This window comes from Phacochoerus africanus, chromosome 8 (assembly GCF_016906955.1).
Source record: "Phacochoerus africanus isolate WHEZ1 chromosome 8, ROS_Pafr_v1, whole genome shotgun sequence".
In the NCBI taxonomy this organism is placed as follows: domain Eukaryota; kingdom Metazoa; phylum Chordata; class Mammalia; order Artiodactyla; family Suidae; genus Phacochoerus; species Phacochoerus africanus.
Genome location: NC_062551.1, coordinates 43,928,317 through 43,939,902, shown reverse-complemented (window position 1 = coordinate 43,939,902; position 11,586 = coordinate 43,928,317). Strand labels below are relative to the sequence as shown.

General features: G+C 43.4%; 1 pseudogene; it reads left to right on the top strand.

The window, feature by feature from the left end:
- The first annotated feature begins 4,171 nt into the window (after window positions 1-4,171).
- Window positions 4,172-4,311, top strand: LOC125134826 (uncharacterized; annotated as a pseudogene).
- Window positions 4,312-11,586: the final 7,275 nt, after the last annotated feature.

The window sequence follows — 11,586 nt, the reverse complement described above, 5'->3', positions numbered from 1 at the left end:
ATTTACAAAAACTGAAAAGAAAATTACTCAGGCATAAAATAAATGGAAACCATCCAACCAAAAAAAGAAAAGAAGAAAAGATAAGCAATGAGGTCCTCCTGTGCAGCACAGGGAACTTTACCCAGTCTCTTGGGATCGACCATGATGGAAGACAGTAGGAGAAAAAAAATGTATGACTGGCTCACTTTGCTATACAGCAGAGATTGACAGAACGTTGTAAATCAACTCTACTTCCATTTAAAAAAATTGAAAAAAACCCTCAGCTAGAGGAACAATCCACTGAGGATACCACACTGGTGCCTGCACTACAGGTCTCTGCCGGAGTACAAGCATCTTCTTATACTTCTGCGATAGATTCAGTATTGGAAGTCCAGGCTGCATGTCCCGAGGGTTGGGGAGCAGGAGGAACCCACCACTCTGGATTATTACACTGGCTTCCTAACTGGCCTCTGTGCTTCTTGTCCTGCTAAGTTATTCTCAACACAGCAGCCAGAGATTCTTTTTATTTATGTATTTATTTATTGTCTTTTTAGGGCCGCACCCACGGCATATGGAGGTTGCCAGGCTAGGGGTCCAATCGGAGCTGTAGCCACCGGCCTACACCACAGCCTCAGCAACTTGAGATCCGAGCCAAGTCTGCAGTCTATACCACAGCTCACGGCAACGCCGGATCCTTAACCCACTGAGCAAGGCCAGGGATCGAATCCGCAGCCTCATGGTTCCTATTCGGATTCATTAACCGCTGAGCCACAATGGTAACTCCAGAAATTCTTTTTAAACACAGGTCAGACGGTTATTCTGTTTAAAACACCTCAATTGCTTCCCATCTCAGAACAATTACAATCTTTATAGTGGCCTCCATTATTCCTTCCCTGTAGTCTCCACTGGCTCTCCGACTTCATCATCCACAAGCCTCTTCTTCCTCACTCCACTCCAGCCGTACTCTGTTCACTCCTGCTTCAGGGTCTTTGCTGCTAAAATTTCTTCCACTTGAATATCCAATCACCTCTGGAGTCATTTCTCAAATGTCATCTTCCCTATTTTAAACTGAAGCAGCAATTCCCTTCTAGGTGTATTGTCCCTCTTCTTTTTTCCCCATAAAACTTAAGCATCTTCTTCTTTTTTTTTTTTTGGTCTTCTGTCTTTTCAGGACTGCACCATATGGCAGTTCCCAGGCTAGGGTCGAAGTGGAGCTAAGGCTGCCAGCCCACACCACAGCCACAGCAATGCAGGATCCGAGCCGCATCTGTGACCTACACTACAGCTCATGGCAAGGCTGGATCCTCAACCCACTGAGCAAGGCCAGGGATCGAACCTCTGGATCCTAGTAGGGTTTGTTAACCACTGAGCCACAACGGGAACGCCCTTAAGCATCTTCTTATGCTATGCACTCACTCATTTATTTTGTCTCCTCCTAGAATACAAGCTCCAGTAAAGGCTGGGTTTATTTTGTTCACTGTTGCTTATCCTGAAAAAGGGAACTATGCCTCTTCCATATAAGGGCTCAATAAATCATTGCTGAATAAACTGTTTCCTCTTTTCCACAGAAAATCAGCAAAACTAAAAACAGAAGAGTAGGGGTAGGAAGGAATGATTGTTAGCCTGACTGTGAGCTTTCATTTAAATTGGAGCAGGCACAGGAGTTCCCATCGTGGCTCAGCAGTAACAGACAGGACTAGGATCCATGAGGATGAAGGTTCTATCCCTGACCTCGCTCAGTGGGTTAAGGATCCGGCGTTGCCAGGAGCTGTGGTATAGGTTGCAGACATGGCTTGAATCTGGCATTGCTGTGGCTGTGGTGTAGGCTGGCAGCTGTAGCTCCAATTCAACCCCTAGCCTGGGAAATTACTTATGCTGCAGGCATGGCCCTAAAAAGAAAAAAAAAAAACAAACACCACCACCACCACCAACAACAACAACAAAAGAAAGAAAAAAGAAAAGGAAACACACATCTCATCAAAAAAATTAACATTTTTAAAATAAAAGAGGTATTAGATATATTTATAAAGCAGAATTGACAGAGCTTGGTAACAGGGATGAAGTTGGTGCAGAATTGAAGAAAATGCCTTCCCCATTTCCGGCACACCCGGGTTAGTAGACGTTGCTACATACTGGGATCAAGAACACTTAGAAAAGCAGAGGGCACCATCAAACTCCTAGAAAAGAACATAGGCAAAACATTCTCTAATATTAACCTTACAAATGTTTTCTTAGGTCAGTATCCCAAGGCAACAGAAATAAAAGCAAAAATAAACCAAGGGGACCTAATCAAACCAATAAGCTTTTGCACAGCAAAGGAAACCATAAAAAAAAAAAAAAAAAAAAAAAACCCTAAATAGACAACCGACAGAATGGGAGAAAATAGTTTCAGACAATGCAACTGACAAGGACCGAATCTCTAAAATATACAGACAATCTATACAACTCAAGATCGAAAAAACCAACAATGCAATTGAAAAATGGGCAAAAGACCTGAATAGATATTTCTCCAAAGAAGATATACAGATGGCCAAAAGCACATGAAAAAATGCTCAACATCACTGATTATTAGAGAAATGCAAATCAACACTACTATGAGGTACCACCTCATACCAGTGAGAATGGCCATCATTAATAAGCCTACTGGAGTTCCTGTTGTGGTGCAGCAGAAATGAATCTGACTAAAAACCATGAGGTTGCGGGTTCAATCCCTTGCCTTGCTCAATGGGTTAAGGATCTGGCATTGCCGTGAGCTGCGCTGTAGGTCGCAGATGTGGCTAGGATCTGATGTTGCTGTGGCTGTGGTGTAGGCTGGTGGCTGCAGCTCCGATTGGACCCCTAGTCTGGGAACCTCCATATGCCGCAGGTGCGGCCCTAAAAAGACAAAAAAGACCCCCCCCCAAAAAAAGAAATGAAAGAAAAGTCCACAAATAACAAATGCTGGAGAGGTTGTGGAGAAAAGGGTACCTTCATACACTGTTGGTGGGAATATAAATTGGTACAACCACTATGGAAAACAGTATGGAGGTACCTCAGAAAGCTATACATAGAATTACCATATGACCCAGCAATCCTGACCTTGGGCATATATCTGGATAAAACTTTCCCTGAAAAAGACACATGCACCCATATGTTCACTGCAGCACTATGCACAATAGCCAAGACATGGAAATAACCTAAATGTCCATTGACAGATGAATGGATTAAGATGTGGTATATATATATATATATACACAATGGAATACTACTCAGCCACAAAAAAGAACAAAATAATGCCATTTGCAACAACATGGACGAAATTAGAAACTCTCATACAAAGTGAAGTCAGAAAGAGAAAGACAAATACCATAGGATATCACTTATGTCTGGAATCTAACATACAGCACAAATAAACCTTTCCACCAAAAAGAAACTCCTGGATTTGGAGAACAGACTTGTGGTTGCCAAGGGAGAGGGGGAGGAGGAGGGGGTACGGTAGACTGGGAATTGGGTTAATAGATGCAAACTATTGTATTTGGAATGAATAAGCAATGACATCCTGCTCTATAGCACTGGATACTGTATCTAGTCACTTGTGATGGAGCATGATGGAGGACAATGTAAGAAGAATGTCTATGTGTATGTGTGACAGGGTCACTTTGCTGTACAGTAGACAATGGACAGAACACTGTAAACAAGCTATAACGGAAAAAATAAAAATCATTTAAAAAAAGAGAAGAAGAGGGAAGATCATCACTTCAGTTTGGGGAATATTACATTTGATAGGCCACTATAAGACACTCAAATACAGATATTGAGAAGTCAGATTCAGGGAGTTCCCATTGTGGCACAGCGGAAACGAATCTGACTAGAAACCATGAGGTTGTGGGTTTGATCGCTGGCCTCACTCAGTGGGTTAAGGATCCGGCATTGCCATGGGCTGTGGTGTGGGTCACAGACGAGGCTTGGATCTGAGGTTGCTGTGGTGTAGGCAGCTGTATCTCTGAGTGGACTCCCTAGTCAGGGAACCTCCATAAGCCACGGGTGTGGCCCTAAAAAGCAAAAAAAAAAAAAAAAAAAAAAAAGAAGTCACATCCAGACTCAGAAGAGAGCTGTGCTGGATAAGTGAATGTGAGAATAACTGAGTAACTCCATAGGGCCACTGGGGTTAATGTAAGAGAAAGTATGTAGCTTAAAACGAGGGAAAAAAAGCAAACTTACCTGGAGGGGGAGATAACATGATAACAGGTGGTCTTCCCAAGGTGAGGTTTATCTATTGTACCAGGATGTGCTGACCTCCGTGATTTTCCCAAAAGAGGGAAACTCGACTGCATAATTTGTGGTAGTGAGGTGGGGTGGGGTGAGGTGGGGAGGGAAGAAAAGAAAAAAAAAAAACCTAAGGTCAAACCCTAAGGAACACTTTTATTTCAAAACGTGACTGAAGAATTAGAATTAGGCAGACTGAGGAACAGCTGCTAGAGAGGGTAGGAGGAAAATCAGATGACTATGGCAGCCAAGAAGACAGGAGTATTTTAAGAAGGAAGAGGTGGACTGTATGGAATGCTTCTGTAAAGCAAGTAAGAGAGGAAAACTTGGAAAGGCTCACTGAGATCACTGGTGACCTTACCAAGAACTGTTTTAGAGGGGCATGGAAGAGATCAAGCGGGTTAAGAAGCACGAGAGAGATCAGATCAGTGAAAGAGATAAGAAGGAATTGGTAGGATGGAGGATTCAAAAAAACTTAAAAAAAGAAGTTTGGGACATAATAAGTGCTACATGGTTACAATTATAGGCACATTTCATTTTATTGGGCTTTGTAGATACTGTTTTGTTCTGTTTTTGTTTTTTACAGACTGACAGTTTGTGGCAACCCTGTGTAGAGCAAGTCTATTGGCACCATTCACCTGATAGCATTATTTTGAAATTAAGGTACATACATTGTTTTTTAGGCCTGATGCTATTATTGCACATTTAATAGACTACAGTGCAGTGTACACCTCACTTACGTATACGACATAAAAAAATGATTCATGTGACTCGCTTTATTGTGGTATTTGCTTTATTAAGGTCTGGACTGAACCCGCAGCATCTCCAGGTTATGCCTGTAGATGACTATTAACACATTAATGTGCTATAATACTGTAGATAATACTTACGTGTGAATGGAAAAGATCCTTTGTCAAGGAAGAAGCTAAAGATATAGGCAGACAAAGACGTAACTCAATGTTAAGTCTGGGAATGATGGGAATTTGGGAGCCATCACAGAAGCAGTTTTTTGGTAGGCGTTCTTTTGCTTTTATAGGACAATCAGGAAAAGGCAGGATGCAGATGATGTTGGTTTAAGAGAGGGTGATAAGTGCCTGAGGCAGTTTCCCCCCACTGCCTTCTAGCTCTCTTTGAAGTAAAAGGCAGAGCCATTTGCTGACTACAGAGGGAAGATTATAGTAATGTACTGTCTTGCTGGCAATGTCGAGGGCCCAGCAGGGAGGGAGCAGTGATCAGACTTTTAGTGGTTCCAATGTACTTGTGACTCTCTTCTGTGGGACACAACTCTTTGAGTGAATACTGACAATGTAGGTGGGTAGTTGCTTGCTGGGCAGATGCTTTCTGGGTTGAAGTTTCTTTTTTTTTCTTTTTGCCATTTCTTGGGCCACTCCCTCGGCATATGGAGGTTCTCAGGCTAGGGGTCGAATCGGAGCTGTAGCTGCCGGCCTACACCACAGCCACAGCAACTCAGGGATCCGAGCCGCGTCTGCAACCTACACCACAGCTCACAGCAATGCTGGATCCCCAACCCACTGAGCAAGGCCAGGGATCGAACCCGCAACCTCATGGTTCCTAGTTGGATTCGTTAACCACTGAGCCATGACGGGAACTCCATGGGTTGAAGTTTCTTTAGGCAGGAGCACACAAAGTTCAAGACAGGAGAAAGGCGTTTAAGGTATTTGTAAAATGATGGATCAAGGAGTCCAGGCTGGCTTGGAGTTGGTGGTAGGGAAAGCAAAAGATAGGAGCTAATGAATTCAGTTTCTAGAAAGATTCCTGACCTGAAGGTCTGCACCACGCCAAAAGCAATTACTAAGCAAAGGACTGGTTAGGTCACTGGTTTGTGTGTATTTCTTTTTTTTCTGGCTGCCCCTGGAAGTTCCCAGTCAAGGGGTCCAATCAGAGCTGCACCTGCCAGCCTCCACCACAGCTATGGCAGTGCCTGATTGGAGCCACATCCGTGACCCACACTACAGCTTGTGGCAACACTGGACCCTTAAACCACTGAGTGAGGCCAGGGATTGAACCTGCATCCCCACCAACACTATGCTGGGTTCTTAACCCACTGAGCCCCAGTGGGAACTCCTGTATGTATTTAAGCAAGCTGGTTGGAAGATCAGCCAAATCTGTGATTCAGAGATGGTGCAGCTGAGGTTGATGGACAAGGTCCAGGTACATCAACAGGTTTGGGTGGGAGGAGCTGAGAAGAAAAGGTCAAAGGGAAAGGAATAGGAACTAGGGTGTGGGATGGGTCCAGAATTAACACAGCAGGCCTTTTATCCTTTATAAAGCCTGCTTACAAGTTAGACCTGGGCTGGCAGCTAGAAACTTGGATTTGAGGGTTTCCATCATTCCCAGAACTGATAAAAATCATTCACTGTGCCGAAACTGTTTGTACAATCAATGTGGTTTACTTATACTAATTTACTTCTGGGAGTTTGGGATTTTGGTATGTGCCAAGCAGAAGGTGCCTATATAATCAGCCCCTGATCCAAACGCTGGGCCTAGAGTCTCTGATGAGCTTCCCTGGTAGACAACATTCCACACATGTTGGAACAACTCGTCCAGGGAAATGAAGTGCCTCCTTTGTGACTCCACTTTGGAAATTCTGAGCCTGGTTTACTCCAGACTTTGCCTATGTGTCTTTTCCTTTGCTGATTTTGCTTTGCATCTTTTTGCCGTAAGAAATCATAGCCATGAGTATGGTTATCTTGGGGACTTCCAGCACAGATGAGTAAATCACACAAATGCTGAAATGATTTAGGATAAAGTGTAGAGGAAGAGGAAGGTGGGTATAATTGAAGAGGATGGGTAGTAATCAAGCCATTAGGTAATCATAACCAAGAGTGAGGGGATCACATAAACCTCAACAGAGTGAGTAGGGATTTTAACAGGAGCGGAGGGAGCAAGGACAAGCAGCACAACAAGCCCATATCCTGAACCTAGGTTTGCAGGGCAAGGAATACTCCAGTGCTGCTACTGGGAAGGGTGGTAGGTGGAGCAGTGTCCTTAGTGGACAAAGGTTAGGTCCACAGAGGAGGATCAACTCTCCATCTGCTCTAATGCATACACCTGTGTCTACATTTACAACACCTCAGGACTTTTCTGGTATTTATTTAGCCTTTTTAGGGCTGCCACTTGCAGCATATGGGAAGTTCCCAGGCTAGGGGTAAAACTGGAGCTATAGCTGCCAGCCGATACCACGGCCACAGCAATGAGGGATCCAAGTTGCGTCTGTGACCTACACCATAGCTCACGGCAATGCTAGATCCTTAACCTACTGAGCAAGGCCAGGGATCGAACCCTCATCCTCATGGATACTAGGGTTCGTTAACCACTGACCCACAATAGGAAATCCTGGTACTTTATTCTTGGTAACAAGTTACTTGCAGTAGCACACTGGTGTGGAGTGGCACCAGAGCTAGTCACTGTTATCTTTCACAATACTCAAAGTCCGTAAGAGGTAAAAGTCAATGCTCCTCTCACCCACTCTGACTTCTCCTGCGGAGGAAAAAAGTGTCAGCATTATTTTAACAGCCACAAGCTAGAAATGACCCAAATGTAGCATTAGCAGTAGAATGGATAAATTGTGGTCTATTAACACAATGGAATATCATACTCCAACAAAAATGAACAAACCACTGCCAAATGCAATGATATGGATGAAATCTCTCAAACACCATGTTGAGCAAAGAAGCTAAGCACAAAAGAGTATATGCAGCATAATTCCATTTATATAAAGACTGAAAACAGGAGTTCTCCTGGTGGTGCAGCAGGTTAAGGATCTGGCGCTGTTACCGCAGTGCACTGGATCATTGCTGTGGTACAGGTTCAATCTCTGGCCCCAGAACTTTCGAATTCCATGGACACAGCCAAAAGGGAGCGAGGGGCTGGGGGGACGGGAACAAAAACAAGCAAAAGCAATCTATGTTGTTAGAAGTCAGGATTGTGGTTAACTTTGAGGGGGTAGGGGCTGCTGGAAGGGAATTTTAGGCGGCTTTTGGGTACTGTTTACGTGGGAAATTATGGTATATATGCTCTTCTGTGTTCAGTATACTTTAAAACAGTGCTACTCAACATACTAAGCGAAAAAAGGCAAGTTTCACAATAGTACATTTACTATGAATTCATTTTTGCTGAAAAGCATAGGCCTGTACAGGACAATGCCAGTCAGAATATACAGCCAAATAGTGTTAACAATGGTTAGCCTTGGATGGTAGGATTGTAGATTTTCTTATCTTTCTTTGCCTCTACTTTTAAAAACCATCTTCCACACTGCCCAAATCCTTTTTTACAATGTATTATTCTTAAAAAACAAAAAAACCTCCCAAAAAACAGTATCTTATTCTATTTTGTCTTTTTTTTTTTTTTTTTGCTATTTCTTGGGCCGCTCCCATGGCATAGGGAGGTTCCCAGGCTAGGGGTCGAATAGGAGCTGTAGCCACCGGCCTACGCCAGAGCCACAGCAACATTGGATCCGAGCCGCGTCTGCAACCTACACCACAGCTCACGGCAACGCTGGATCATTAACCCACTGAGCAAGGGCAAAGACCGAACCCGCAACCTCATCGTTCCTAGTCGGCTTCGTTAACCACTGCGCCACGACGGGAACTCCTCTTATTCTATTTTGTAAACGCAACCTGCAAAAGCTCCAATACCCACTTTGGGACAAAGAAATGCTGTTAATACACTGGGGAACTGAACAAGCGATCACCATCATCCAACTAACCCATTAAAAAAATTTACAAAACAATTTCGACACAAGTAAAATCCTGAATTGCAATGTTGGGATTTGCATTCTCATCAACAATCCTGTGTGAGGCCAACACCCGAGGATTATCAGGATTAAGTGAGTACCGGGATTATAGGAGCACACTCCAGACAGCTAGTAAACACATTCTGTCCTCTGTGTTTAAACCATGCACCAGAATTCATTATGATCTCGTCTTGGCCCAGGCTTCTCACTTACTCAAAACTGGCATTCTTTGCCTTTTCCCCCTTCCATTCCAGACCATTTTTTCATTTGGAGACAAGACTTTTCTGGGTGATGAGCTCCTTGCTGGCTGCTCACAGTTGTTTCTGTGCACCTAAACTATAAGTCACTCTAAGAAAGCCTTATTACTGAAGTATGCTTTGGCCTCACAGAGCTACTTTGTTTTTTATAAACCACAAATGGAAATCAGTTCATTTTAAAGCATTTCCCTAAAATCAACATTCACTATAAACTAGAATCAGATTCTGGTTTATTAATACACTTATCAGCTAAACCTGAAAACATTTTTACGTCAGCTGAGTCCTTTAAATATGAACTGAGCTGGAATTTAAAGGACACCCATACCACTGGCTCAGAGCTCAGCACCATTACAAAGAACAGAAACCAAATTAGATTCATAGTCTCATCACATGCTCCTGGAGCCAGATTTGTAAGTGTCTGAAAAACCACAAACTTGCTTTTACTAACCTTGGCTCTAAAAAACAGGGTAAGAACATGTGTGTCACTGCAAGGGGTTGGGGTTACCCAACAAAAACAGTTCAAAGGACCTGTATCTTTATGTTACCGGTGTACACACTAGCTGGCTTACTGGCTGCTGCTGACCTCCAAGTCTCTGCTGCTCAAAGCTGCACTCTCCATTACTTCCCTCACTCCTACTCCAAGAAGTTGTCCCAGTGCCTCTGTCTTGGGAGTAGCTAAGGCAGCCTGCTCTGAGCAAATCCCCATTAAATCCCCATATTCAGAGATTAATGGTGCTACTTCTCTCATTTTGATTTCAATTGTACTAACACTTGATACCTTTTAAAAACAGTCCAAACAGGTAGACTAAGCAAATTGGTGACATCTGAGTTCCTTTAAGGGATCACTTTCATTACTTGATACTGTGACGCCCTGCCCACTGTCACTGTTTAAACCAGCTTATAGTCTCTGAACTAATTGTCACTGTTTAAACCAGCTTATAGTCTCTGAACTAATTGAACAGACTGAGCTGTTACCACAGGGCTTTGCAGAAAGAGCAGCTTTTCTTTCAGGGAGCCAATCCAGAGAGACAAGGACAAAAGCCGTGTAAAAAATGAGACACAGAAACAATACATAGCCATTTCCTATATGCTAGGAACTGAGTTTTATTTTTTTATTTTAGTCTTTTTGCCTTTTCTTGATATGGAGGTTCCCAGGCTAGGGGTCTAATCGGAGCTGTACCACCGGCCTATGCCAGAGCCACAGCAACTCGGGATCCGAGCTGCGTCTGCAACCTACACCACAGCTCACAGCAACACCGGATCCTTAACCCACTGAGCGAGGCCAGGGATCGAACCCGCAACCTCATGGTTCCTAGTCGGATTCATTAACCACTGTGCCATGATGGGAATTCCAGGAACTGAGTTTTAGTACTCAAAGCAGCCAAACTCTAGGAGAAACTTGAGTCTCAATCTATTTCCCCCTAGATTCGTATCATGCAGAAATGCACCCCCTCTTCCATTTAGTCCTTTCCTACTCCTTTTTCCTGAGTCACAACCTAGATATACTGGATTTGGAAGGATTGGAAAATGATGAAGTAGTCCCATGTGGAAACATCAACCAAGGCCCTTAAAAAGAGGAGACTAGATTAGATGAGCCAGCTGTGATGTTTTAAAAGTGGCTTTCTAAACCTGGTTGATCACAACTACTTGTGGGAATTACAGATTCTCAGGCTCCACTGCAGAACTTCAGAATCAGACTCTCCAGGTATGAGGCATGGGAATTTGTACATTAGAAGTGGAAAGGCCACTGTGGCACCCTAGGCTGGATAACTGATTATGTTGCACTACCCAGCATAGCACAGAACTTTTAGCACCCCAGCCCTTACTCTTAAATGCCAGTGGTGGTCCTGAGTCACTGTGACAACCAAAAGACTTGCTTTCACTTTCCTAAAGGCTCCCTGGATGTCAGTTCACCCCTAATTAACAGCTACTGAGCTGAATTAACTTTCTGACCTCTCTCCCTAGCCCTCACATTAAGTCATGATTTTGGAGGGAGAAATGCTCTATCGAAAGACAGTTTAGGAGGAATCAGCCCTTCCCTCTCCTCTTTTGCACATGTCTGCCACAGAAGGTACATTCTAGTCAGAGCTTTCCAGCTTGGCTTGTGCCTGGTTGGCTTAGTCTCCTCATGTTATAGATTGTTACTCAGGAGCTGTGTGCACTCTAGGAGGGGAAGAAAGAGTTTCTAGCTTTATCTAAACATCTACAACAATACACATATCCTAGGAAAAAAGTAAACTAATTCAGCTATTTTAGGAAATATAAACATGAACATAATTTCACCCTTACATGTTCAAGATGCCTTTCACTATGTTTCTAAGAGAATATTACTGTTTAAAGAGAAAGAAC